The sequence below is a fragment of the Ambystoma mexicanum genome, chromosome 6q (assembly GCF_040938575.1).
Source record: "Ambystoma mexicanum isolate Mex_15411 chromosome 6q, UKY_AmexF1_1, whole genome shotgun sequence".
NCBI lineage: Eukaryota > Metazoa > Chordata > Amphibia > Caudata > Ambystomatidae > Ambystoma > Ambystoma mexicanum.
In genome coordinates, this window is record NC_090937.1 from 1,486,788,845 (window position 1) to 1,486,816,781 (window position 27,937).

Below are 27,937 nucleotides of genomic sequence, written 5' to 3' on the forward strand. Positions count from 1 at the left end.
CTGTGGTTGCTGGGAAACCCAGTGCAGGGTCTCAAGAGAAAGGTAAGTCCTTTACTGCATTTCTCATCCCAGAAGAGTCACAGCGCACACTTTCAGGGTTCTGATACCTCCAGTAGGCAGGTTCCTGCATACCAGTGACTCTGCTGCAGAGACCTTGTCCTCAACAGTATTAACCCAAATGTGCCCTCGCGACTGGTAAGCAAAAGAGAGTTCTTCTGCCTTTTCTATTCACCTCTATGGCAGATGACTTTGAATAGACTGGATTACTGACAGAGTTTTAGGTGAATCCTTCTTGTCTTGAAGTCCAAAGATTAATCAACTAATGGGGGATTCTCCCCCTCTCTTATAAAGGCCAAATGCTGCAGCAGATTGATTAAAAGCAAGCATGTTAATAGGGGTCTAATCCAGGCTTTTGAACTAAGTGTCCTTTGCCTTGTGACAAAGTGAGTGCTTTGTCTGCAAGAAGTGGGGACTGGGCAGGTAATTAGCAGAGCCCTAGCAGAATCCAAGATGGTGGAACGCCTCTCTGTGCTAAACCTCTCCCCTGGGCTACTCAAACTCCACTCTGTCCCCCTGTCTGCCTACTTCAATAGGACTCCAGTAATCTGCACTTTAGTGTCTGAGCGCCATTACCATGGCAGGCCTATCTTTGAAACACCTGTTTCAAGAGGACCTCCTGGGAAAGATTCCTGTCACCTGGAGAAAAGTGTTAAACTTCCTCAGGACGATCAAACGAGAAGCTTCATAGACGGGTCACACATGGTTGTTGTGGCTACACAGAGAGATAATAATATAACTATCACATATTTGTGGATTTATAATTATGTGATAACAGTAGCCACCATGTCAAAACCAGGCATGGCTTATATGTAGAGTTTAAAGTGCCACCAGGCTGACTAGAGGCACTCAATGAGTAGATTTTGAATCAAAAGCACTTGTAGGTAATATGTCTCTGCCTTTTGGAACTTTGTGTTCAAATCACTGAGTTTAGGAATGTAATTGTGACTTTTAAACTGCTGTGTTGTCACTGCAGGGCGGCCGCACAGAGATATCAGCAGGTAGCCACAGCAAGGCACATGGTTACATTGTGCTTTTTGACATGGAGAATTATGAAAGTGAAATCTGATTAGCAGAGCTCTGTGACAAATTGACTTCTGCCCTGCAGGAGTACACGGATGAGTAGAGGCTAAAACACTGCCACTCAGCCCTCACACTACAAACCAAGAGCCATACCTCCATTGTCTTTTGTGGTAATGTGGGCTGAGGGAAGGCTATACTCTTAAGGGGAGTGTGAATGTGGTTCAGTAGCAACTGAAACAGTGAAGTATAACAGTCCAAAATAAAGGAATGTCCAATCAAGGTTCTATAAAAATATATACACTTTAATTAAACACATTGGGTGCAATACTAACTAACTAGAAAACACTGTAAAAACCCACCCCAGTAGAAGATCAAAGAATATACACATATGGAAAAGATTGAGCACTGTGGGTGTATGTTCATAAGTTTGCAAAAAGGGCTAATAATGACCTAGCCAGTCTCTAAAGCCCAAAGATGGACCAGGGTGGCAGACATCAGTCAAATACCTTTTACAAATGTTCTGGAGGTTCAACAGCATTGATCCAGGCTTTTCAGCATCGACCGTGGTGTCGGCTTGAGTCGCAGATGTGGCAGTCGGATAGTCCAGCAGCAAGCTGGTGTCAAAGCGGGGTTTAAAGGAAGGGGAGCTGCAGTCTGAAAGTGTCTGCTTGAGCTAGGCAGATAAGGTGGTTACCAGGTCTGGTTCAATGGTCCAGGATTGACGGCGGTCGAGCTGGTACCGAGATGTACAGTCGAGTTGAATGGATGCAAAGTTCATGGATCGGAGAACACCAGGTTTGGGGCGGTCGATTCACAGGAGCTACAGTGAAGAAGCTGGCATTTCAAGCAAGGCAAGGCAGGAGGGTGACTCACTCAAGGCAAAACAACAGAACTTCCTAATATGAGGTTGAACAACGGATGGCGGTTCATAGAACAATGAATACCAAACAACAGCATTGATGGGTTCTGCTGGATCGTTTGGCATCGAGTTACGCTTGAATAACGGTTCGGAGCAGGTTGTTGTTAGACCACAGGGATCTCGGCTGTTCTATCCTTCAGCTGCTGTGAGTACCACTCTAAGATCTCGATGGCCAATATCAGTCCATTTCCTGGCCTCTTAAACACGGGGCTGGGGGGCTGGCACACATCTTTAGGGGACCTTCAGCATGGTGGCTCGCAGAGAAGCAGGCTTATAGTCCAGCAGCATTGTTCACCGCAATGGTCCGTGTGGGCTGCTAGGGGACCAAGCTTGGTCCTGCCTTTGGAACACCTGCCTCCACCTCACAACTGTAGTACTTTAGAGAGGACTGCTATACCAGCAGGGCCAAACAAAATATTTGGAATGATTCAAGAAGAGTCCAGATGATTAAAATAATGGTGGGAGACCCCTTCTTTATAGGACAAAGTCCCTAGGTGATTGGACTAAGGCTAGCCTATTTCAGGGGTCCAATCCCTGCTCTTGAAATGTGTGGGCTTTGCCCCTATGATCTCACACCCAAAGTGCTTTGCTCCAAAGGAAGTAGAGGGGACAGAAAAGAGAAAGAGAGGCGGAGAGAATCAAGATGGCAGAACCCTCCCTAAATTGGACAGATCTCTCCCAAGCTACTAATCCCACCCCTTTCCTTCTCAATAGGATCAAAAGCCTTTAGAAATTCAGCACCCTGGTGTGAGGCCTGCCTCTTTGTGAATGGGTATGCCTGTTGGTTTCTGCTCCCAGGCCAACGTCCTGAGGAGTAGATATACCAGAGAGAATGGTGTTGTCTGCCCTTAAAAAGGAACAAAGAAAGACACTCAACCAGTCCACCTTCCTGCCAGTAGGGCAAGCTCTAGCCTGTTTGGGGGAAGACAGATAGTCCTTCAACGGCTCAACGGGGGCCCACAGGGCTGACACATGTGCAATATCAATCTAATGCGGCTGAGAGCTATGATATGCTATGTCATTTATAACGCGCCTCTACACAAGTGTTGCGAGGCGCGACAAGACAAAGGAAGGAAGACCGAGGGAGGACAAGGCAGACGATCTTACTAGATCATTTAGATTGTGCAAGCGCGATAACACAAAGTGCAGGGGGAAGGGAGAGGGGGGAGTACCAGGGAGAGGGAGGGGAAAGTACAATCCGGGTTGCACTGCTATGGGCAGTTCAAGGAGGCAGGGGACTGTAGAGGTTACAGTTCCAGTCCCTAGGTTCGTGGTAGGCCCAGAGGCAGTGCAGTGGAGAATTATCATGGAGAAGCCTGGTACCCAGTGAGACTCTGAGGGTACCAAGAAACCAGTCAGAATAGCAGGGGAGGGTGAGAGAGAAAGCAGAGGTGAACACGAAGATCTTGAGCTGCTTCCGGAACTTCAGGTAGTCTGGCTCAAGTTTGAGATAGGCAAGGAACCCATTCCAGAGGGTGCCACCCGCAGACGGGAGAGATCTACCCCCACGCTATGCCTAGAGAAGCGTTTGACCCTCAGCGAAGGGCTCCAGATGGAAGGTATTATGGAAGAGAGAGTTGGATGTAGTGCAGGCGTCAAGATGGGCACCTGTGGCCTCTAAACCGGCTCTGTGCTGTGAATCAGAATACTGATGCAGCCAGGCACAAATACACAATAGGCTTTTGGCATGGAGATCATTAAAGTGGAATCTGATTAGCAGATTTCCCTTTCAGAGGTGGGATTAGTGGCGTCATTTCATTAATTAGCAAAAAGCAACAAAAACAGGGTTTTGATATCCTTGCCAGGTGGCAATTCATCACAGTTTCACTTTCAGAAACAGAATGACCTGCATCATTGTATTGTTAAAAAGCAGAAAGGTTCAGGCTATCCCACCCTTGCCAGATGACATTCTGTCCAACCCACTATTTGACACACCTTTTACCATTATACTGTAAGTGTGATTTTTTAGTTTTCACATTTTACCCTTATCAAGAGCATCAACGATTTCCAATGGTGAGCCAATGGTGAGCCACAAAACGCACACGTGAATGTGAATAAACAATAACAGTAAGTTAAATCACACTTTTGAAATAAACTCTAAACCTGGATCGTGATTGTCAGGTAGGTGAAAAAAGCAAAGCTCTCAGGGCCGCTGGCATTAAAGATTTCCCTCAACGTACAACAGTGTTAGGAGCCATCAGATCTAGATAGTGGCAGGACATCCATCAAGAGGCCTCAGATACCGGTTGTTAGTTATTAATGCCAATTAATGGCCTTGCACATGCCAATTATTGTGACAGTATTGTATCAGCAAGTGCTGGAGAACAATTGCTCCCACGTTTCCTTGTAAATGCCTTTATCGATACAAGAAAGCCGAGGGCAGTCATGGGTGACGCTCAACAGAGCACTGCGTAATCATGACAAATTGATGGATGTTGCTTGTGTTTACTCCAAGTGGCACAATAAGGTGACAGAGAGAGGGGAGAAAATTGGCCCTGCAGCTTTGCAGTAAATGTGTAGAGGGGGACATACAGATGGGAACCAATGACTTTAGGATATTATATGAAGTATTTTAAACAAGCATTCTGTAAAAGGAAGCCAAAAGACGTATTTTCATAAATGAAGTCTAAAAAAGCTAAAAGAAGTGGTATTCATTGCAGAGCAGGATTTGTAAAACATACAAACCTATGGTCAATGAGTTAGTGTTGCAGAAATTTAATACGAGGATTTAGCGTACAAATACCAATTAGGGGGCATGTTATAGAATCTTTGAACCATTGCAAGCACAATTTTCCACAGTGCTAGCATGAGCGCAGTAATTGCCCTAGAGCAAAAGCAAATGCTTGCAATGCATTCTGCTACCAGCGCACAGATGCCATAGTGGTGTTATCATTCTGTATGAGCACTAGGACAAGCATTGGCTCCATGAAAAGGTTCAGAGAAAAAAACGATTTGTCTACTAAGGCATTTTTGCCCTAGTACTAACACTATGCAAAATTGCACCTGCACGTTTGTGCTTATATCGGCTCCAACAACTCAAAATTATGTTTTCAGTCTTCAGTCTGTGTAAATGCTGTTTTTGCACTAGTCCATTGGAACAGAATTGCCAGGCACTGGGGTATAATCGCCCCTCATAGTTGCATTTTATGTGATCTCTTAACCAACATTTCTTAACAGACCTGTGCACATTTCCTCGTGTTCAGGTTGTGTCTCTGATATTACCATTTAAATACGAACCTGAAGATAACATAGACATTGCAGTACAATAGAAGCAAAGCATGTAAGGAAACTATAGCTTATGTTGCCATTAATCTACATCTATGCAAGTGAGCAGGTATATCAATTCCCAAATATTGTATACAGTGAACGAGAGTTTAGCTATGCGTTGTTGCATTGTGGGTGGATTTCTGTTAAGGTAGCCGCATATTTGAAAGACCTGTTTTACAATTTATACACCTATCCTGAGCTCTCGAACCTCAGGAGCACCCAGTTACTGCACCTGAGCCAATGAGGTTGCTCATATTCTGCCACATTCGAGCAGACTCGTGTGCTTTTTACACACCGGTTCAAGCGTCTCATCTTCAGCTGCTTGGGAATAGATTGGGGCGCCTTCATTTTCTATGGCAATATCTGTTTTATTTTACAATGCAAGAAAAACATATGTGTTCTGATTACTATGAATTGGAAGTCTGTACAATGTTCCTTCATTGGAGAGTAAAGCACTGGAGTGATGGACGGTGTGTTTATAAAATCTGCTAACTGGGACACTAATTAAGATTTACAGACATAGTCTGAGGGTCGTACTGGAACTTATGTGCCCTGAAGTCAGAGTTAAAGGCGTGACCGCAGAGAGGGTATTGAAAGAGGTTCCCAGCAACCACATACAAACCTGATGAGTAAGGAGGTACAGGGCTTAGAAACAAGATGTGCCACATCAACCAGGTGCAGTCAGGCGAAAACTGTTAAGTATCAAGGAGCGCATGGATGTCCCCACCCTATCAAAGTGAGGAGCAGTGGTGGGTGATTTCTGTGCCTGGGACATGTCTGTCAGGTGCGGCCCATGTTAGGATGATTGATAATGGTTTCAATGGGAAAAAAGGACTTATGTTGCACATGCCATATTGGTGACTGGGGTAAGTGCGAAGTTAGCGCAATGCTGCAATCTGGAATGTATCTAGTATAGTTAATGAGAACGGGATGAGTGTTACTATTAGTGTAGAAATGGATGCAAGGGGCACAGGGGACAAAATGGGCACAGATGTGGCCTTAAGCATCGGGCTAAGTATCAATTGTTCCTGAGGAGCAATGACAACAGGCACATGCATTTCAGTAAGACTGCGCCCACCTGGCCAGGCTAGAGGTAATTGTTGGTAAGAGAACTCTCCACAAGACCAAGACATATCTAGGAGTGCTGGTTTACCTACAGCCAAATGAGCAATGCAAAATGTACGGTTGCTGTCCGCATTTGTGCCAACAGGCACTGTGTCATCGCCCTTAAAACATAGAGAAACACGCATAAGTAACTAGATCTTAACAGGTTTCCCTGGCTCCTTGAGCCACGCCAAACATTTCAAGTATTTATTCCAGATATTTCCACAATCCTTATTAATCTGTTCCACCCTTCTTCTGATAATCCCCTCATTTGGCCAGCTCTCCAACTCTTCTCCCCTTGTTCTCATCGGTTATTCATAACAATAGACCCTTCCAAATTCAACTGAACTCTCTGCATGCAACATACATGCCCCTGTTCTTTATGATCTTTGTGCAAACACTCCCCGTTAATATGTAGGACAGAAGCTGTAACTGATTGCCCTTGAAACTGCCCACAAACCCAGCCCAAGGCTAAGAATTAAAAATGTTACACTTAGTTCTCCGCACTCATTCTCAATGGTATTTCGAAATCTTTACCTTATACTGGAAGCACCTGACACAAGTGATCAAGTGGAGTCTCCATACTCCAAACCAACCCAACTCTAACAATCTCATTCTGGAAATCAACACTCTAAAAATGGAAACCTACTCCGCGGCACAACATTTCAAACCAGGGAACCACGTTTGCCCTCCCCAATTTCTTAAAACCTCCCCACAGCCACTCACTTTATACACTTTCACCAAAATCATCTCACTAACTATGCACCTTTAATTATACTTCCCACTCTTACACAAATAGACAGCATATTATCAAAATAAAAAATACAATGCCATGGCCCAATCCTCTTCACTTCCTCTTTACTTCCTCTTCATCACTTTTTCAGCATTTGTTCATTTACACAGTTGTTTTTTTCCAACTACGGAAAGATACCCTTCACTACATCAACTAACCAAGAAAAGAAAATAACAAGTTACAAATACATATATATAAAACAGGATTTACAACACATAACAGTTCATCCACTCCTCCAGAAATGCTCACCCTTTCAACCCGCCTGACCATATCTGACTCCACACATACATGTCTTATTACCCTGCAAAAAATGCAAATCAATGAAAGCCCTATTTTCCCCTATCAACCTCTTAATTTACCTGCCAAAGTGCACAATGCATTAGGGTGCAGTCATGCCTTTAACCAATACAGTGCCTGCACATCTATCCTTTTAAAGCATCAAAAGACTGGTCCCCAAAGTGAAGTGCTGCAAGAGATTTCGGCGTGCAGGAAAATCCCAGCATCTCAGAAAGCCTGGAGATTATGTTGGAGTCTCCAAATATAGAGACCTCCGATCTCCTTACACAAAATAGGCCCACCTCTCAAGATGTGACTGCACGTTCGTCTGTAAAGCAAGTTTATTGTATACAGACAGCTGGGAAGGGCTAGACGACTTCTTAGAGACAGAAGTAAACCAATTAGTTGTGTGGTGTGCAATGTAGTCCCTAAAGATGGAAAGCAGGGAGCTTTATATGTGTACGCGAGAGTCGAGATTTGCGGATGGGGAAGCCACTGTGAAGGGACGCAGTAGTCTTGAACACAAATACACAGACATATATGCATCGGGTTTAAGGGAAATGTGTTTGGGCCAGTTGGTGAACAGGGGGCAAATTGTGAATACATGGGAAGGTTGTATACCGCAGGTCCCTAATAGATGGGGTCTATCCAGCAATATGGCAGGGTTGACTTGGGGCCAGGTAATAAACCACATGCAATAGGTGCTTAAGGGTAGAGGTGGCAAATGATTTAAGGGTTTCAATTAGGTTCTCAGAGAAATTACCAGAATGTGGCCAGAGGCCATGAGAGCTGAAATGGTAGCCTTATAGATTAGCATGAAACGAGAAATAACAGGGATGCCATAAAGTCTGGGTGAATATGATGTTTATCACTGGTTCAAAGGAAACTTGGTTATTTCTCTCCCTCCTCATATTGATGAAGTGTTCTTACGACTATGGAGAGAGCCCAAAAAGAGGGTTGTATTGTAAATAAGAACTAATGCAAATGTATGTGTAAGGGGATGGTGATGAGGTGGTATCCGGTCATTGCATCAACAACCAAAGCATCTAATGCCATACCATTTAAAAATAAAAATAAAAATAAGCATTTAATGAATTTCTTTTTTTTTAGATGGTAAAGGTTTAAGTTTAATAATTAAAAACATTTTTAAAAAGAAATGCATTAGATGCTTTTTTTTAGATGGTATGGCATAGATGCTTTGGCTGCCGATGGAATGACTATAAACTGGTTAGGTGAATGTATCCAAAAAGAGCGTGTGAACTTAGGTGGATTAGATTTCTTTGTACAGGGTTAGCCAAATCATATTTGGGGGATGGCGTTATAATTAATTTTGTGGGAGTGAGTTAAATGTTGCAACAATGTATATAAAGTGGAACTTTTGTGTGGTTCGAGGGAAATCAGGTTAGTTCTGTCTCCAAGAAGTCATCCAGCCCTTCCCAGCTGTTTGTATACAATCACCATGCTTAACGGACAAACGCTCACCCACTTCATGAGAGGTAGGCCTATTTTGAGTAAGGAGATCGGAGGTCCACCACTACACCTGGCCGCGGAGTAAAGCAGCACTGACAGGCAGCCTTTTGCCCCTCACCCTAAGAAGTTAAGTTGTGGAGGGAGGTGGTGGGCTATTTTCATTGCCAGGCAGTGTCAATGCAAACCTCCCATCAAGAGTGGGAGCGCTGTGCTGAGAGCCATTTAATACTGGCAGGGTGATTGTCAGCACAGTTCTCCCATGATGAGAGGGAGTACCATGGTGAGAGCCAAGTGGTGCTGGCAGCATGGATGTCAGTTCAGTGCACCTGTGATGAGAGGGAGTGCACTCTGGGAGATGTTCCACCAGTGCAGTGACCCCGTGGGAGTGGCGAGATTTCCATCATTGGCCAGTTTCTGGGCTATAATTATTTTCTGATCCATACTGGCGCATATTGTTAGGATGCAAGTGCTACGCCCCAACGGTGGAAGAAGGTGTATGCTGCACAAATTGTATCAGCACAGAGAGCTGGTCATTTAGTGTCAGTATTTTGCTTAATGGTTTGACATTTCTGCACGTGTGTTATTTGTAGTTGACATTGACACATTTTAGAGAACATCACAGAACCTTACATGATGAAAGAGGGAGCAACAATGTAATAATGTTGCTTATTTTATTTAGAAGTTAGAGCAAGGATATTGTTTACTAGTTTTTTAGAGAGTACTAGTCACTCTTATTGTGCTTTGGTTGTACTAAGGAAATGCGGTATCATTTTAAATCTAGCGCAGCTTTTGTTAGCTGGTAACTCCGGGTAGTTGAAGTGTCCAGCAGTGAAATAGGGTAAATGTTGTGGTTTAGTAGAATGGTAGCAAGAGTTCCACCATTTTGGGTTAGGCTGTGCTAGAAGTTAAAGCTCCTAGTAGGTAGAGAATTAGCTCTTATTGCATGAATTAAAAAGGATTGCCTTTTTTGAGTATCCTCAGATTGCAGTATTCTGAAAACTGGCTGACCTTTCACAGGAGTTAATTGTAACAAGTCTCCAAAAACAAGTACATGTTTACCTCCAAACAAAACATTGTAGTCAGTCTTCAAAACCATTCGCAAGTGAATGAAAGCTAGCATCAATTTAGACACCATACTTATTTAATCTACAATCAAGGTATTTAATTTTCTAAGAACTTTTCCAAGTGTCGCCAAGTGTGCTGTTTGGTGTTTGGACCAGAATCTGATGGAACTCTGTGTATAATGTGGACTTTCCTATTTGCTAAAAGGCTGTATGCGCAAGAGGAAGCCCTTTTTCTTTTCATGCAGCGAAACGATGTTGTTTGGACTTGTGCCTAAGGACTTCAACAACAATGCACGGCATGTCATAGACACGCCCCTTTTTCAAACTACTCCCAGAAATCTCTATAAAACCTGCATGCACGAGCATCCTGCGCACGCATCCAAGTGTCGCTAAGTGTGCTGTTTGGCATTTGGACCGGACTCTGATGGAACTCTGTGTATAACGTGGACTTTCCTATTTGCTAAAAGGCTGTATGCGCAAGAGGAAGCCCTTTTTCTTTTCATGCGGCAAAACGCTGTTGTTTGGACTTGTGCCTAAGGACTTCAACAACAACAGTAATTATTTATGCAAGCAATTATAAGTGTGTGTTGTTACGTGACTGTGGGCTGGGCTGGGCTATAGTGAGCTCGTAGTAAGTCTGGGCTGGGCTGGGCTGGGCTGGTGACTCCTCCCTGGTTATAATATCTCGCCCGCAAGCCCTTTAAAATCCTAACACCCGCCCTCTGACACGTTTTTTTCTCTTTTTTTTTCTTTTATTTCCTAGATGCACAGCGTGTCATAGAAATGCCCCTTCTTCAAACTACTCCCAGAAATCTCTATAAACCTGCAATCACGCACATCCTGCACACGCATCCAAGTGTCGCCAAGTGTGCTGTTTGGCTGTTCGGGAGGACCAGTGAGGCGCGGTGACTGGGCTACACAACTTGGGTAAATATAGTAATTAACAACTTATCTCTTGACTCTCCACTGGCTCATGACCATCTTGTCTCAGAGTGTCATGTAACTAGTGTTAAAGTGTGAGATTTTTCTCTTCTGTTTCCCTCTCCTCTCCATTTACTTAATTTATTGTATTTTCTCTCCCTGTCTTTCGCTCCCAGCCCGCCCCTTGTCATAGTCACTTCTTGAACTCAGATGTGCGGTCGTCGGTAAAAAGGAAGAGTGTGTTTTCAGTAATTTTCCAATATGCCCACAGTCCTAAGAAATGGGAAAACATGTCTTCCGACCCCAATTCCTAAAAACCGAAACACTGATCAATCAAATGAGGGCCAATGCTCCCCTGTATTAAATGACGGAAATGATATGGCCGAACTCAAGGCTGAGAGGGAGATAGGGAGAGATACAAATGAACAAAAAGAGAGCTTCATGGATGTGGGTTGGTAGGTGGGGGTAGACAATGACCATTTGATGAATGTGGCAGCAAATGATCACATAAAAACAGATATCATACAGGAAGTGGAATTATCTGACATGATCGCCCAGGTACATGCAAGGGATACGGGAAATGTGTCAGAGGATGAGGATGACAAATTTACTCCAGTAGGTCTATCGTTTGACTCACACGCTCCCATTCAGAGAAGTTTCCTGAGTATTCGAGAGAATCAGCCTGAACAACAGTCTGCAGAGCAACTGGTGGAGTCGGAGGATACACAGTTGGATGGATCAATGATGTCACAAACTGTGAAATTAGAACTGGGCAAACGCGTATTGCTCTCAAGAGGTCCCTCTACCCCTGTCAACGCAGCACGTAACGGTGTTGACAAGGTTCTCCTCTTCCTCGTATGCAGACCCTAACTCCACATAGAATATTCTCTGCCAATGCGAAATTCCCTCTCCCGTCAGCATCAATTTTCTCTGAGGCCAGGGGACAAAATGGCCTTTGGAGTAAAATATGGATTTGCTTACGCATGAGGGTATGACGAGTCCATGGGTGAATAATGAAATTTTGACTTCTGAGCCCAGAATGCATTCACCTCCACCTAGGGGCTCTTTGACTAGTTCCCCAAATCCGGGGAACGATGACCACTTTGAGGAATCATTGCCAGTCATTTCTAGGATATTAAATCTCCTGGATAAGGGACATGAGCAGACTCACTGGGAAATCAGAGATCTGAAACGGGTTGTATTAGACTCACAATCCAAACTTAATCGGGTGGAAGGTTTCCTAATGGGTAAGATCGGTATCGATATCTTGGGAGTAGGGAATCCAACTTTACCCTTCCATGTGCCAGTTAAATCCCAGTGTACTCAGACTTGCGAATCCCTAAACAATCATCCAAGCTATAGTTTAGCAGTAACAACAATAACTAAATCGACAATGACTGACTCTTACAAATTCTTACAGTAATGAAAGAACTCTATCAAAAAATGAATAAAGTAGAACAAGGAGTATCTACCTTGATTCAGTCATCTTACCTCAAAACAACTGGTGGGGAGGGTGAAAAGAATGTGGTGATACTGAAATCCCCTCCTGACCCTCCAGATAGTCCATCAGTCTTAACAGATCTTTTGGAAAAGTCCAAAGATGTAAACCACTCACCTGCGGGCTCTCAAAATACAGAAGATGTATCAATGCAAGAATGTGAGGGCTATTCTCTTTCAAGACGCCAAAAACGTTTGGCATTGAAAGCAAAAAAAAGGCAATTAAAGAAAAATCAATTACCGGACAAGGTACAAACAAAAACCAAAGAATGCAAAGTTCTGACAAATGAGGTGGCACTGTCAGACCTGATACAGCTTAATGAAGAAAGTCGAATGCTTTGCAGGTGCATAATGTCAACCCTGATCTAAACCCTCCCTGTCCTGTCTTGGATAATAAAAATAATAAAAAATTACAAAAAACATAAAATACAAAGACAGAACAGGGGGGATGAAGAGTGTTACAGGTGGGAATACAACTTCCGGGCCTGAGAATAGATCTCTCTCATCCAGTCTGAAGGGGGAGGACACTAAAGAAGGAAAACAGCTCCAATTATACAACTTTTACAAAGTACTGGAAAAATCAATCTCATGTCAAATCTTACCGCAGGAGATCCTAAATCAGAAAGAGGAAGTCCCAACAACCTCCTTGGAATCTAACAGATTGGGCTTTACCTCTCAACCACGGGTTGGCAATTTGGATCCCCTACCAACAAAGGATGTGGCCTCCTGGCTTCCGCCGGACAAGGTGCCCACTTTAGAAATGGAATCGGCTGACACAAAGAAAAGGGAGGATACAGACCAAGTATCACTGGGGTTAAAAACTGTTCCACAACAATTAACAGAAGTACCGAGGAAAGATCATAGTGACCTTCCAATGATTATTAAGAACATTCTATTGGATTTGCTACCAGATGCATCTAAGCTTAAAAATCAGGATCAATGGGAAAGAGAACAGGAAGGAAATAGAAACTTCCATCAGGACCACGAGGTGGCTTCCTCCAATACTAATATGGAAGGCGAGCAGTCTCTGAAAATACCATACTCGGATAACCCAGCCAAGTATGGGGCAAAACTCACAAAGGGTCCAAGGGAATTGTTAGGTGGAAACCTGTGTAGTTCCCTCTGGGACCACTGCAAAAGATTTAGGACTACAGGTGTTTGGCAGTAAACCCACTAGGTAACAGTCTGTACCACACAGATTCACTTGGTAGGTGTGGCTGAGCAGTCAGACTTCCCTCAAGAAGAGTTAGACAGTATGTGGAGTATACAACATAGGGCAATTCTTCACAGTAAGACAAGCAAACACGCAACAAGGCTTCAGTGTAAAGATATAAAGGTATTTATTTATAACGACACATCTATAGAAAACACTTTGGCACTATCACGGCAAACACTTCAATTACAATTACTCTACGAAGAAAAAGATCAATCCCCCTAACAATAGTTCGACAAGTCTAGGTTTTACCAGCATCACTTATTTGCAGACAGAGGTGTATGCCTCAACCTAGATGGCACTCTAGTAATCGTTAGGACGGGAGAGAAAAATAAGCAGGTTACGAAATCAACACGGTTCCAATACTTAACGGACAAATGCAAGGCAAGAAGACAAGAACCATGATAGATCATAAAGTTCAGAGGCCAGGCCCACTCGGAGAGAGGCGAGGCGATATGTCCCAAAAGGTATCTTAGTGGAAATGCATTCGAGTCTTTGTAGCAAATTGTTATCGGCAGGTTGGACCAGTTCAGAAAAACACGCTAGAGAAAGCTTGGAGGCGGCCCTAGGGAGAGGCGAGGATTAAGACACCTCACTCTATCCGGCAACAAGGGAAGCCAGGCGGACACAATACCTTGATTGTGGAGAGACAGCTCCGGCGGGGGCAGTTGTTCCTGGCGGTGGGTGCACGTCCGGTCTTTGCCAAGAGAAGAGAGGATCTCGTAGTCGAAGGAAAGTTGAAGATCGTAGCACCACCAGGGAAGAGACCAGCCGCGGAGTGCTCCGTCACAAGGCACCACCTTTTGGTCGCGGTACAGGGGTAGTGGCTATCCGGTTGCCGAGGTGCTCTGCACGGGCAATTCGACCACTGCGTCCTGAGGCGAAGAAAAAGCAAAAGGGACTGGTTGTTCCCACCAGTCAGGGGAAGAGACTCTCCAGCAGGGAGATCTCCTCTGTCGTCGGGAAGTGGTGAGTCGGTTCAGCAGGGCTCCACCGGAGGTGTCATCATTGCAGGTCGGCTCAGCTTTACCCTCGTCGGATTCTTAGGTCCTGTGGCGACTTCTCAAGATCCAGTCCCAAAAGCCCTGCTTTTATGCAGAAAACCCCCATTCATTCAGCCTAGCTGTCAATCAACACACGCTAAGTGGTGAGCGGGGAGGCTCACCACTTGGGCCAATCACACCAGAGTGCGACCGGAGTTGGCAAGGCAACTCGGTCCAGGGTGCCTAAACCCCCTCCCACACCCCTGTGGTAACCCAGACAGAATGGCACCACTTTGGAGGGTCTCTGTACAGAAGCCCGCCAAAAGTGGAACAAAGGGCTCGACCTTTGGTTTAGGAGTCACAGAGACGAACACAGACGCCATTTTAAAAATGGAGTTCTGGCAGAAAATACCATCCGATAGACTTATTTAAGATAAGTAGACCGGTGGTATGTTACAGACTAACGAGAAAAAGTATCAATCTCTAACAATGGGAAGAATCCCATAGGGTTATGTTCGGGGTCCAACATAACAAGTAGTTTCCACTGCAACCAGCCAAAAACCCGACGAGGGGGGACGGGACAGTGCCCCCTCGAATAACAGACCCATGAGTAATCGAATTACCCCTACTAGTACATCCACAATAGGATGGTTTGTACTAGTTCTGTTAGTAAATTTAGGTCTAGTAAAGCCAATGGTGACTTTACATGCCCGGGGAGACAGTAGTCAGTCCCCGGGTATGGAGTCTATGGTGGAGGGCCGTATGAGTAGGGGTGGTGATGACCAAGATTCGGGATGGTTAGCATTATCCCTGCGAGAATCTATATCTCAAATCCAAACCATGCAAAAGAAACTTTAGTTGTATAGACCTTACGCAGAGCTGGCAAATTCTTTCATGGAACTCTAGAGGCCATTCAATTTTGATGACCTCAAATATAGTAGGCACTACATTTAAATCCATGGATGTAATTTGTATTCAAGAAACCTGGCTGAGAGTTCCGCTTCATTTGGACGGTTTTGGATGTAGATACCAATTCGCTACGACAGGGCACCATGGTAAACCATCTGGGGGCGTCTTAACAGCAATGAAAATAGCAAACAGAATGCGAATAATGGAATCTCTCAATATTGCAAGCGGCATCTTGGTGATTGTATTGGAATATAGGAATTCAAACTGTTTGAGCTAGTAATGAACATTTACTATAATCCGCTAAAAAATGCTATGGACAATATTTTGCCTGCCATTAATACTTGCCTTTTGAACATGTGCTCAAATATAGAGGCCTTGATATTATAATATTAGGTGATCTTAACTCAGAAGACAAATATGGTGTGGGAATGCATAAGAGGATGGGCTCTATTTCTATTAGATCTATGGCAAATTCGGGACCGATAGATGGCGCCCCCTTTTCCACCTCTCGTAAAAGCATGCAGGGGCACATCTGGTCTAAACTTTTCCATTCTTGGGGGATTACTCATATGAATTCTGTATTCGATATGTCAGCAAATGAGCGTACATGGTTGAATGGCATACAAAAATCAGCTATAGATCATATGTTTCTATCTGATCGACTTGCAGCTCACTGTGTTGACTTTTGTGTGGGTGAATCTTACGCAAGTGATCATAGAAATTTGGAGGCTAAACTGTATTGGAATTGTGCTAAACAGATCCCGGATTCCCTCCCAACTCCTATGATAACGTCATGCAGGGGGAATAGGATTAGATGGCATGATGGCATAAAGGAAAATTAAATATGAGCACCACTGTACGCCACTTTCCACAAGACAAACATTATTTTCGGTTCCTTTTTTCTGTGAATATGTTAAATGTTTAATTGACAGTCCATAAAACCTAAACAAATTGGAAACGTGTTCACATTTATGATCCTATGGTAAGGGCGAAAAAAAACCCGATACAAATCGACAAATTAGAGCAATCCAAAAATCCAATCAACATCAGGATATAAAGCTTAAGCCAATCCAGTCTATTAAACAAGCAAAAATAAACTGGTTAAAATGCCATAGGATGTATATGCTGGAGAAAGACAACACAGCGATGTTAACGGCACTAAGAGGTCCATCTGCCCGCCATTTTTGGGCGCTAATAAATTAGTTGGAAAAAACACAGGTCATGCAACAAACTGTGTGTGTACAAGAGGATGTCTGGGCCACTCATTTCTCTACCTTGTATGAAAGTACGTTTGCTATGACAAACAGTCTAGAAATAACCAAAATGGGAAACTGGCTTTGTAATTTTGATGTCGAAGACATAGAAAAACAGATTAAGGCCTCTAATACCTCTCGAGCTGCAGGCCCAAACGGGCTTACTAATAGTAATCTCAAGAGAAATCCAGAAGTATGGGCTAAGGCTCTTTATATATTATTTTCAGACATCATGCTGACACGCACCATTCCTTCCTCCTGGAGGATCTCCTATATTGTCCCAATATATAAAAAAGGGGACAGAAGATGCCCATAAAATTACTGCCCAATATCGATCATGGACGCAGATTCAAAAGTATTTGCAGGAATAGTCCTTCTGAAAAAATCGAGGAATGGATAGTAGAAAATAGGATACTTCGCATGCAGCAATTTAGTTTCCGAAAAGGGATGGGCACCGAAATAGGGGGTCTAATTTTTACTCTTTTTTTGGAAAAGGCGTGTAGAAATTCGCCACCCCCATATATCTAGCCTCAATCAATCTTTCCCTTGCGTTTGACAAGGTGGATCGGGTAACACTGTGGTCCAAGCTGGCTTCAATGGGTATTCCTTCTGGACTTCTGACCATGCTCATCAAGTTACATGAAGATTCTTCTATTCAAATTCAATTAAATCTTTCAGGGGATTTGTCACGGCTAATACAAACAGGTAATGGTTTGCGACAGGGGTGTTTGTTTGGACCCACTCTCTTTAATCTATACATAAGAGATGTGGATGGGCCTTTAACAGCAGCATCGCTTGTGACACCAAGGGTTGAGGGTAGGAAAATACCTTGGACAGACTATGCAAACGACATCCTTTTGATCGATTCCACCACAGTGGGTCTCCAGCGGAAATTGGTGGCCCTTTCAAAATATGTGGACAATAATGGCCTGTTTATCAATGGGAAAAAATCTGTTGTAATTACACTAACTAATCAGAAAAAAACTCCCCAATTTCAGATGGAAGATAAAGGGATATCCACTGCTTAAAGTTAGATCACTTTGTTATTTGGGCTTCCCTATCTTGAGTGGCTCTACTGTACATATGTACTGGAATTACTACCTCGATAAAGCAGACAAACTGATCTATGAAATGCAAAAGGTAGCCACTAAATACTGTAAGTATTCAGTAACCCCGGTAATCTTGTTTTACAATCTTAAAGTTTTACCTAAATTACTATATGGTTTTGAGATTCTACCATTTCCAACACACCAATTGGCCGCCAAATTGGAATCTAAAATCTGGCAGAAAATACTGTATTTTCTACCAAAGGGAGTTCCAATGTCAGCTATCCGTTTTGAGCTGGGTCTTCTTTCACTAAACAATAAAATCAAGCTTAAAAGGCTAAACCTTTATCGGAATTTAATTATCGCTAAAGAGAACCCCTTATATGCACTGATGGGCTGTAGATTGAGAACTGGTTCTTTGACTTCGAAGTGGTTGATGAACCTCCAAAAAGATTGTTTGAATTGTCTTGATTCAGCTTGTTTGACCTTGGAAACTTTGATACTTAAACCCCTGAGAGTTAAGGAAAAACTTCAATCCCTGGATTGGATGCAGTCTATGGAAAGGTTGGAGTCCTCCAGGATTTATAATCAGATCTTTTATGATGGAAAGAAAATGGGTACTCCGGAGTCATATCTAATTAAATTCCCTGACCCTAAAAGGAGGGCTGCTTATATGAGATTTCGCTTCAATGTTTTGCATGAAGTATCTGAAACACTGACGCATTTGTTATTAAACTGTCAGTCACTGGTAACCCAAAGACTCGCAATCTTTGGTAAATTTGTTCATGATCCGTCTAGAGTTGATATTGAAGATTTCTGGTGGAATATGCTTTATGGTAAACTGAATGCATTGAAATTGGCTACAGTGAAATTTTTGCATGACATCTGTAATCTATTTGCAGCCAAATTATTTCTTCAATTGAACAAATGTAAAAAAAGGAAAACTTGCTTGAAGCGACAACTTCTATATGTATGTATGTACATTTTTGTATGTTCCAGATAGGAATGGTCTAACATCAGTTCGGATGTATATCTTGTATGAGAAATAGGGTTTTAATAGATTTTTTTAACTAATTTTGAATCTTTTCCTTTTTTTATAAAAAATGTATTTTGTGTTTTCTTTTGTAAAGGTTTATATTTTGTAAACCAAACGCAAAATAAAAAAATAAAACTTTTCCTAATTCTTGTGCTGCACTTGAAACATGTTTTCAATACTCTAGTTTGTTGTCATCCTCCACTGGTAGCATCAACAGGCGATGTAAAGTAACACCCCCTGCATTAAACGCTGCTAAACCTGTTGGAGCAGTTACAATGCATGACAAAAAGGAATCCGTTTCATTTTGGATCATCGCTCTTATTGCATGAATTAAAAAGTATTGCCTGTTCCTGCTTCTCCACTAACATACAACAATACAGGTTTATATTGCACACAAGAACATTCACTCTTGTCATGCAGTAAACATTTTAAGAACATATCTTTAATTATATAATAAATTTTATTTTGCTCTTCATTAAATTTATTAACAATGTCATCACATCTGTAACTTTAGTTTGCTGAATTGCACTTTCCACTTCCTCCATGGCAAGCTCAACATCAGTTTGAATAATCGGCTCACCAAGCATATCTTGACTTCCATCAGGAGTCTTTTTGCGAATTCAGCTGCCAAAACTTCTTCTTGATGTAGTTCTTTCTCCAGTAACTCCAAGTACTGCTCACATTTTCGATATTTAATTAAGCTTTTTTTCGCAACAAATTATTTTTCAAAATCGCTCTCTGCACGCCATGTGAAGAACAACTGCAAAAGACAAAAATAAAATAATTCCTTTTTCTGTGCAGTTTGGCAAGACAGTTTCATGTGGTTAATGAGACTTGCCTTCTCATGTCTCACTAGACAACCACTACATCCATGAACTTTAAACTGTCCTGTCACTGTTTGCTTCAACATTTCGATACGAGTAGCATTGTGCTACTTCATTTAAACAAAGATCCTCCAAAATTTCAGATCGACTGGGATAATATGTATCAATCAAGTTGGTTTTCAAAATCTATGTACTGTCAGGTACTGCTTCAGGTAGCTTCTCAATTTCACTCAAAGGCTTCAATACCCGCTTTCTAGTACTAGCTAGTCCAAGAGTTAATCTAACTACATTAATGCTATGTCCATATAGATGCAAACTAGTTAGCCAAACAGCGGCTTCATAGCTACCACACTCTCTATGTGAAAGCATCTTCATCCAAAGCTTAGAAGTTACTGACTAAGACTTTTATCTGCTGATGAATCTGTCAATAATTCAGCTGCATTACTCTTTTTCAGCATTTGTCATGTATGCTGTCACATAATGAGCAACAGCTGTTGAATCATCAGCAATTCACTGTACATCAGTATTTGCATTCTGTAGCATAGCAATTACTGGATTGTAGTCATTAATGAATTGGCATTCCTTACTTCTTTTTAAATAATATGTGTTTCTTGGTGAATTACCCGTAACATGGTGTCGAACTACTTGTCTTTACTTTTGTATTTTCTTGGACAGTACTTTCCACAGGAATGCTTTTGAATTTTTTCCACCTTGTTCTGTAGATCAGCATTCACGTGCTGAGCTGGAATGGAACAAGTAATATATTTTTCAATGAACTCCATCACACAGCCATCACTTTCTTAACAAACTGAGGAGCATCTTTAATCCACAACCGCATATGTATATGTGTGCCCCATATGTCTGGTACTCTTTCTTCCAAAATAAATGTTCCACAGTGCCTAATGGACCATTTTCTTTACTACATATAAAGTGCAGCATGGCTAAAAATGTGTGATTAAAAAAACACAATACGCTTACAGGATCCGTAGAACACAATTCTCCTGGTGTCATGCGTTCTATATTTTCTTCTGCTGGATTAGTTTCACGAAACCACTCTTCAAGATCATCCCAACCATACTCAGCACAACTCAAAGTCACCAGCCAAGTTGGAGATCCCGAGTTTCTGATCATGCATCCAACCTCAGAATGTCTTGTATATCAATATTCTTTAGTTCCTCTCATTGTAGCAAGAATATTCATATGTTTACCCTCTAAAACTTCATTTTTTTTCTTTCACCTGTTGCAGCATCTCACATGCAGAAAGATGTTTAAATCTAGTTCTGGTCTGAAGTGCATTAGCAACAGCATAACATAATGTTGAAAGTTCACTTTCATACAATAAGTGAAAAAAATATTTTTCTATTGGTGCAGGATTGTGAATCTTCAGAATACATTCTTGTACAACGATATTCTGAAGCAGGGATTCACACCTTCTGTTCATCCAATATCCCTCCTGTACCAGTTGGAAAAAGCATTGGGAAGTAACGTGCTTCTAACGTCTTCTCCCTGATACTGATTGGTGCACCCTTCGTTGCATTCATTTGATACAATTTTAAACTGTCACCCATAACTTCACATTAGTGTAGAGGATGAATAGTGTAATGTTCATACAAACTATTCCCTTCTGCAACAGATAGATGCTGACACTGACCTTCACTGCTTTTGTTTGTTGACTCAACATCAAGCATAGGCATGTCTGCTGCAGTCAGACTGCCTTTGTTTAAATCATGGTGTTCCAATAGAAATGCCATTGTGTTTTTCACTTTTCCAATATCTATAATCTGTTGCCAAATGCTCTTATATTTAGTGACAACACCATTTACTAAAACAACCAAAGAATTTGCAATGTCATGCTTTACTCCAAGAGTGGTCACATTTTCTTCAAAATTGAAAGGTAAATACACTACTTTGCCTCTCACAACTTGCATTAATGTTTCGTAAGGCAGATGGGACATCTTTTTTTTCAATCTAACAATAACAAAAGGATGAACAGTTTGCAACACAAACACTTCAAACATGTTACATTTTTGACGCACAGAAGGGATATCAGGCACTACCATGTCATTCAAAACCTTTCTTGGAGGATTACTTCTTTGATTATAAAACCCAACAAAGTGTCTACAAACATAAAGTTACTCTCTTGCGTCAAATCGTTCTTCTACAAACTAATACAGATAAAGCTCTTTCCAAACATGTTCTACAGTGTGTTTAATTTTCTCCTCAATGTACAGTAGTTGCACTTGAGAAAAGTGCGTCAACAATATACGCAAACAATGTCAGGAATTTCAGTTGAAGACAACTCAAGCATTGCAATACGTCTTTTATACTGTTGAAAAATCAGATCTTTTGAAAGCATAGGATCATCATTTCCACTTCCTATAAGTTTTTCATCCACTAACACATAGGGCCTCATTACGAGTTTGGCGGCAGCCATGGAGCTATAAGCTCCATGGCTGCCGCCAAACTGGGCTCCTTTACCCGGTTCCCAGAATGAGGAATTGATGGCCATTCCGAGTATGGAGGGCCCGGTAATTCCTCCCTCTGGGAACCCGGGCCTGGACCTTCCCCATTCCCATTTGAGCCCCCATAGGGCTCAATGGGAATGGGAGAGGGAGCAAACAATTGGCCGATTACGAGCGGCCCGTTGTTTGCTCCCTCTTCCCCTTGCGGGACCTGGTAACGACGCCTGGTTTGACCAGGCGTTCCTTACCGGGTCCCACGAGGGGAGCTTGTAATCATGTGGAATGGTGTTAACGGATCCGCACCCATTAGCTGGACCCGTTAGCCCATTCCGCACAGGCTGTAATGAGGCCCATACTCTTTTAAATGCATGCATGATATTAATCATTTCCACTGTAGAAACTAAACTTTCTACAGTTCCACCTGTTGGGATGGTTCCACAGCATGCCAGAGATCATCTGGGGTCCGTATGACTCCCAATGACCCAACACCCTTCCCCAGAATAAACAGAGGAGTCAGCCAATGGCAAGTTAGTACTGTGGTTTACTACAAAAAAACAACAGGGATCATAAAAGACAAATACGATTCTCCAGTACATCTCAACTTTACAATGCATGCTCCCCAGTTTTGTTGTAATATGTCATCATCAAGGACTGGGCCAAGGACTGCGAGACTTGTCCTTGGCCTCAAGCCCCGGGACCGTATCTCTCCAGGACTGAAATCGCTACACTGGCTCCCTGTGGCTGTGAGGATTAAGTTCAAAACCCTCTGCATTGTCCACAAGGCCTTCTGGGGCCTGGGGCCAAAATACCTTCAACTCTCCTTTCCTAAATATCTTCCTTCTCGAGCACTTCGCTCATCCGCCTCCAACTCCCTCAGGGTTAACCGCTTCTCTAAGCAACGAGTTGGTGGGAGATCTCTCTCCGCTGCAGGGGCATCCCTCTGGAACAGCCTTCCTGCCTCCCTAAAACTTGAGGAGAACCATCTCCAGTTCCGGAAGTGCCTCAAAACCCTCCTCTTTGCTTCTGCTTTCTCTCCCCCTCTTCCCTGCTAAATCACTGAAATTGTACTAAATCAGCAACTGGACCACTCACCAATCTCGGTCCTTGGCCCAGCCACTCTCCCCTGCACTGCCTTCCCAGCAACCCCTGCACTGCGGGACTGTCTCTGTATCCCTACAGCCCCTCTTCCCAGCACTTGTCTGCACTTATCTTGCACTTGCCACCAGCTGGCCCTTAATATTTATCTTGTTTGTTACTAACCGTGTACTGCACTTTCCCCTCTCCCTTTCCCCCTTGCACTTTTCCTGTCCCCTTAACCTTGCACTTGCCCGATCTGAATGACACCTGGCCTAGTAGGATCGTTGTCTGTCTCCCTTTGTTCCCCCCTCCCTGCCTCATCGCGCCTTGAAACACTTGTGTATAGGCGCGTTATAAATGCCATATGATATCATATCATATCATATCATATCATATCATCTGGACCCTTCCCAAAAACCCTATTCTCAGTACTGATTGGGTGCTGAGAGTGGTAACCCATATAGACATTGCCTATAGAGGTTATTCCACTGGTCCTCACATGTCAGGTGGCAGACCTGATCTGTCCCCAAGAAACTATTACATTGTTGCAGAGTAGTGGGCTTACCATTGGCTCTTGCCCCTTGCCATCCACCCCTAGATTTCTATCTCGTGATTGACTGTAGCTGGTCTCCCCTAGCGTGGAACCCAGTTCGGTACTCAGCCCTCTGTGCACTTCTTCAAGGTGATGTGAAATGACTATTTGTCTAAATTGTATCTGGTAGTATACCACCTTTGCCTATGAGAGTGTGTTTCCATGTTGCAACACTTGTTTCACTCTTCATCTGGGTTGCTGGGATCTGCTGTCTATCCCACCAAAGGTGAATGCCCATTGTCTAGTTTGGCTGCATAACGTGCTTGTGGACCACAAAATCGAGCTCTTGGGTGTGCATTTATGAGGATTTATTAAATTCTCCTGCAGCTGGTCTCTGTATTGTCTCTAGTTTGGAATGTGACTGTCTACCTCTGACCATGGCTGTGGGCTCGATCTGGCCTTATGCAGCCTGAGCCAGCTCCTCGCGTGTTCTGTGGCTTGACGCCTTCTGTAATTTTCCTTAGGCTTATAATGTGATTTCTACATGCTCTCACTGTGCTATGTTACCTATAATTTAGCGATACGTGGTTTTACCAGGCTCCATATATACTCCTATAGTCCCGTATGGTTATTCACCATAAGCATCTGCAAGCTTGCTCAGGATCTCTTGTTGCCTTGCGTTTCTGCGTTACTGCATTTGGCTAATGAGAAAAATAATGAAGCTTTGACCGTATGGATATGTATCCGTTCTATAGCTATCGAACTGTGTAAGCGTGTTCTTCGTGTATGCAAATGTGTGTTCATGTAATGCGGTGCAGGGCTGCGAGTGTGCTTCATGACTAACGCTGCTATGTCTTGGTGCCATTAATTACATCACCATAGTGGTTTCTTGATGCTAAATCGAGGCAGTCCATTGGGGTATTTCCATTCACAATCTCTGTTGAGTCCCCTATTCCTGAAAGGATATGCACTGGATTAGGTCATGGCTGACTGAGGGGATACCTTTCTGTGTACGTGACAGCCAGTGGTGCACTTGTGGTTCGTCCAAAATAGGATGGATGACTTTGACCACTTCTGGTTCTTCAGCCTGTCATGTTCATGGAGGTGAGGAGGGGCGTCCCTGGGACCCTCTCTTCACAGTCAAAAGTGTTTTATTTAAAACTGCAAGAGCCATACTTGGTGTTTTACGCTCATACAGTTTAACTAGAAGGTATCTCATTTAAGTATGATGTGCAGCCAGCATCCGTATATGATGAAACTGACTCTTACATATACTTTTATCAAGACAAGCTAGAGAGTGACCCATAAGTCCATTTTTTTCACAAACGTCACAGTCATCTATTCTTTGCAGCACCTTGATCCGTCTTTTAACATTATCATTTTTGTGCAAAACTTGCACAAATCTATTTAAGACTTCATAAGAAAACGTATCAATATTACACAAAGAATTGCACGTCCATACCTCACAATGCTTCTTTGGATTTATTCTAGACTCACCTAAACTTTCCATTTCTGTATTATCACACTTTACGATTTCATCTTTTTTAGAACTCACACTATTTTGGACTTAATAGCTATGTCCACTCACATCAATAGCTAGGGGAACATTCTTTCCTTGAATGGAACTCTCCTCTTTAAAAAATCTTTCCTTATGAGAAGTGTGTTTCCACTCTCTAACAAACACATCACAACAGTTGTCACATGTAAGTACATGAACTCTTTCTATATTTGTATAGAATGGTGTGGGCACCTTAAGTTATTTCTTAAGTTTATTCAATATGAGCAATTTTCTTTTCATATCGAAAGCTTTTTCAATTATTACTTCTACTTTTTTCTTTACCACATATATAGATTTTGGTTTCACACTTCTCCAAAGATTTGTAAAAACTTGAGAGGGATACATTTTCCTATATATATCTTTATTCCTCTGTTTCAAATTGATAGCACATTGGCTACCTTTTCTTCTAAAAATCTTTCTTTCTTTACTAGCTACTAGCACATTTGATACATTTTTTATTTTCTACCTTTCAAGAAAAACATTCTCAGTTCCAAGACTTTTTTCAGTTGGCACATCTCCTATTTGAAATTGCAGATTTTCAAAAGTATATTCGATAACAGGTGTTGTAGTATAATCTACAGGATTTGTTTCTACATATTTAACAACAACACTTTTAGAAATCTTATACTCTAGCAATGTACTCCCTGCAGACAATCCTTTCTTATGGCTCATTTGCCTTTTTGATGCCATTTTACAAAAAAGCTGTATTCAAATAAATTGGCAAGTGAACGTCACTCATTGTGTTTCTTTATATTTTTAATATATAATATAATATAACTTCCTTGCCCAGGCTGACGAGCAGAGACAAAGTTTAACGGTCTGCCAGCCCAGCCTTTGTCGGGCCAAGCAAAACAAGGACCTCGGTCAAGGCTGTGGGACGTAAAACCCTGTAGCCACCCATCAGCCCAGGCTTAATAGTTATTTGCAACCCAGCACATCTCTCATCAGAAAAAAAAAGAAAATTGCCACCACCATTTAAATCAAAAAGAGAATAGGTCTCTTTCTGTATGACAATGACCATGAAAAATGTGTTCCAAATTGGATGCCGTGATTAGAAAAGGGACCTTCAAAGTAATCATTACTACTGCTACTCAACAAAATATATCGGCATGGGTTATAGGTCAACGTATCTAATCAAAAGGATCGAAATACAATAGGGTCGAATCAAAAGGACCGAAAACAAAAGGGTCGATTTAATTTTTTTAATTTTATTTTTTTACCCCTTTTTTGTGATAAAAACCACTTTTTTTCCTAAACGGAAACCCCATAAAAGATACATTTAAAAAAGAAATGTGACCCTTTTGTTTTAGGTCCTATTGACTCGACCCTATGGCATCCGATCCTTTTGGATTCAAACCTTTGACAGGACACCATCAGCATGTACATCCTCCCTCCACTACCCATCCACACTATCACTAGAGTTTGAATGACCAAGACCCTGGACAGCCCCATAAAGCTACCTACTAAACCTAATCAATTATACCGTAATCCCATGTCACTATACATTTCTTAATTAATACCTTACATACTCTACACATAGCTTCAGATTACAATTCCCAACCAACTCCTAAATAGAAGAAATGTTCAGTGGAAACATCATGACAAAAATTCATTTCTTCTTTCACATTCATAAAGGTGTTCCAAAATAATAAGATAATTCACTGCCATTTGGTTGCTCCACTTAGCTCCAGTTTTCACACCCTAGAAGACTCTACTTAACAACTGTAGGCCAACTCCAGGCAGACACCATTCAGTATACTGCTAGCTACATAACTGAGCCCTGCCACACCTTTGCTTCTCCCACAGCCTATTTAATCAGTCCTCCTTAGCAAGCATCATCAAAAAACATACAAAATGAACCACCTCATCTGTTTCCACATATTTCAGCATAGTGAGCCAATGCACTGACCAACCGTCCTGCCTCTCACCTACAAACTAATCACTACTACTGCTACTCAACAAAATATATCGCCATGTATATCCGCCCTCCACTACACATCCCCACTCTCACTAGAGTTTAAATAGCCAAATCTGCTAGGCAGGCCTATAAAGCTACCTTACCAAACCTAATCAATTATACTGTTACCCCCATACTACTATACAGTTCTTAAATAATGCCTGACATACCTTACACATAACTTCAGAGTACAATTGCCAAACAACTTCCAAATAGAAGAAGTGTTCACTGTAAACAACATTACAAAAATGACCAACATTTCTTCATTCACATTCATAAAGGTGTTGAAAAATAATATGTAACACATCTTTCCTTTCATATATCAACAAACTCTTCATTCATCTCTGGTGTGCCCTTAATGCATAAGTAATGTGATAAGACAACATACTTCCAACATAATGCCCTGCCACTTAGTATCTCCACCCATCTCCAGTTTTCACACCTTAAAAGCCTATACTTAACAACTGTAGACCAGTTCCACACACACACCATTAAGTATACTCCTGGTTACATCTGGGCCTTGCACACCCTTGCTTCTCCTAACACTCACTTAATTAGCCCTCCTTAGCTATTCTCATTAGAAAACACCCAACATGAATCACCTCACCTGTTTCCACCTATTTAAGCATCATAGGCCAATGGCCTGACCCCCTATCTGCCTTTCACCTAATTACAACTACTGCTACTCAACAAAAC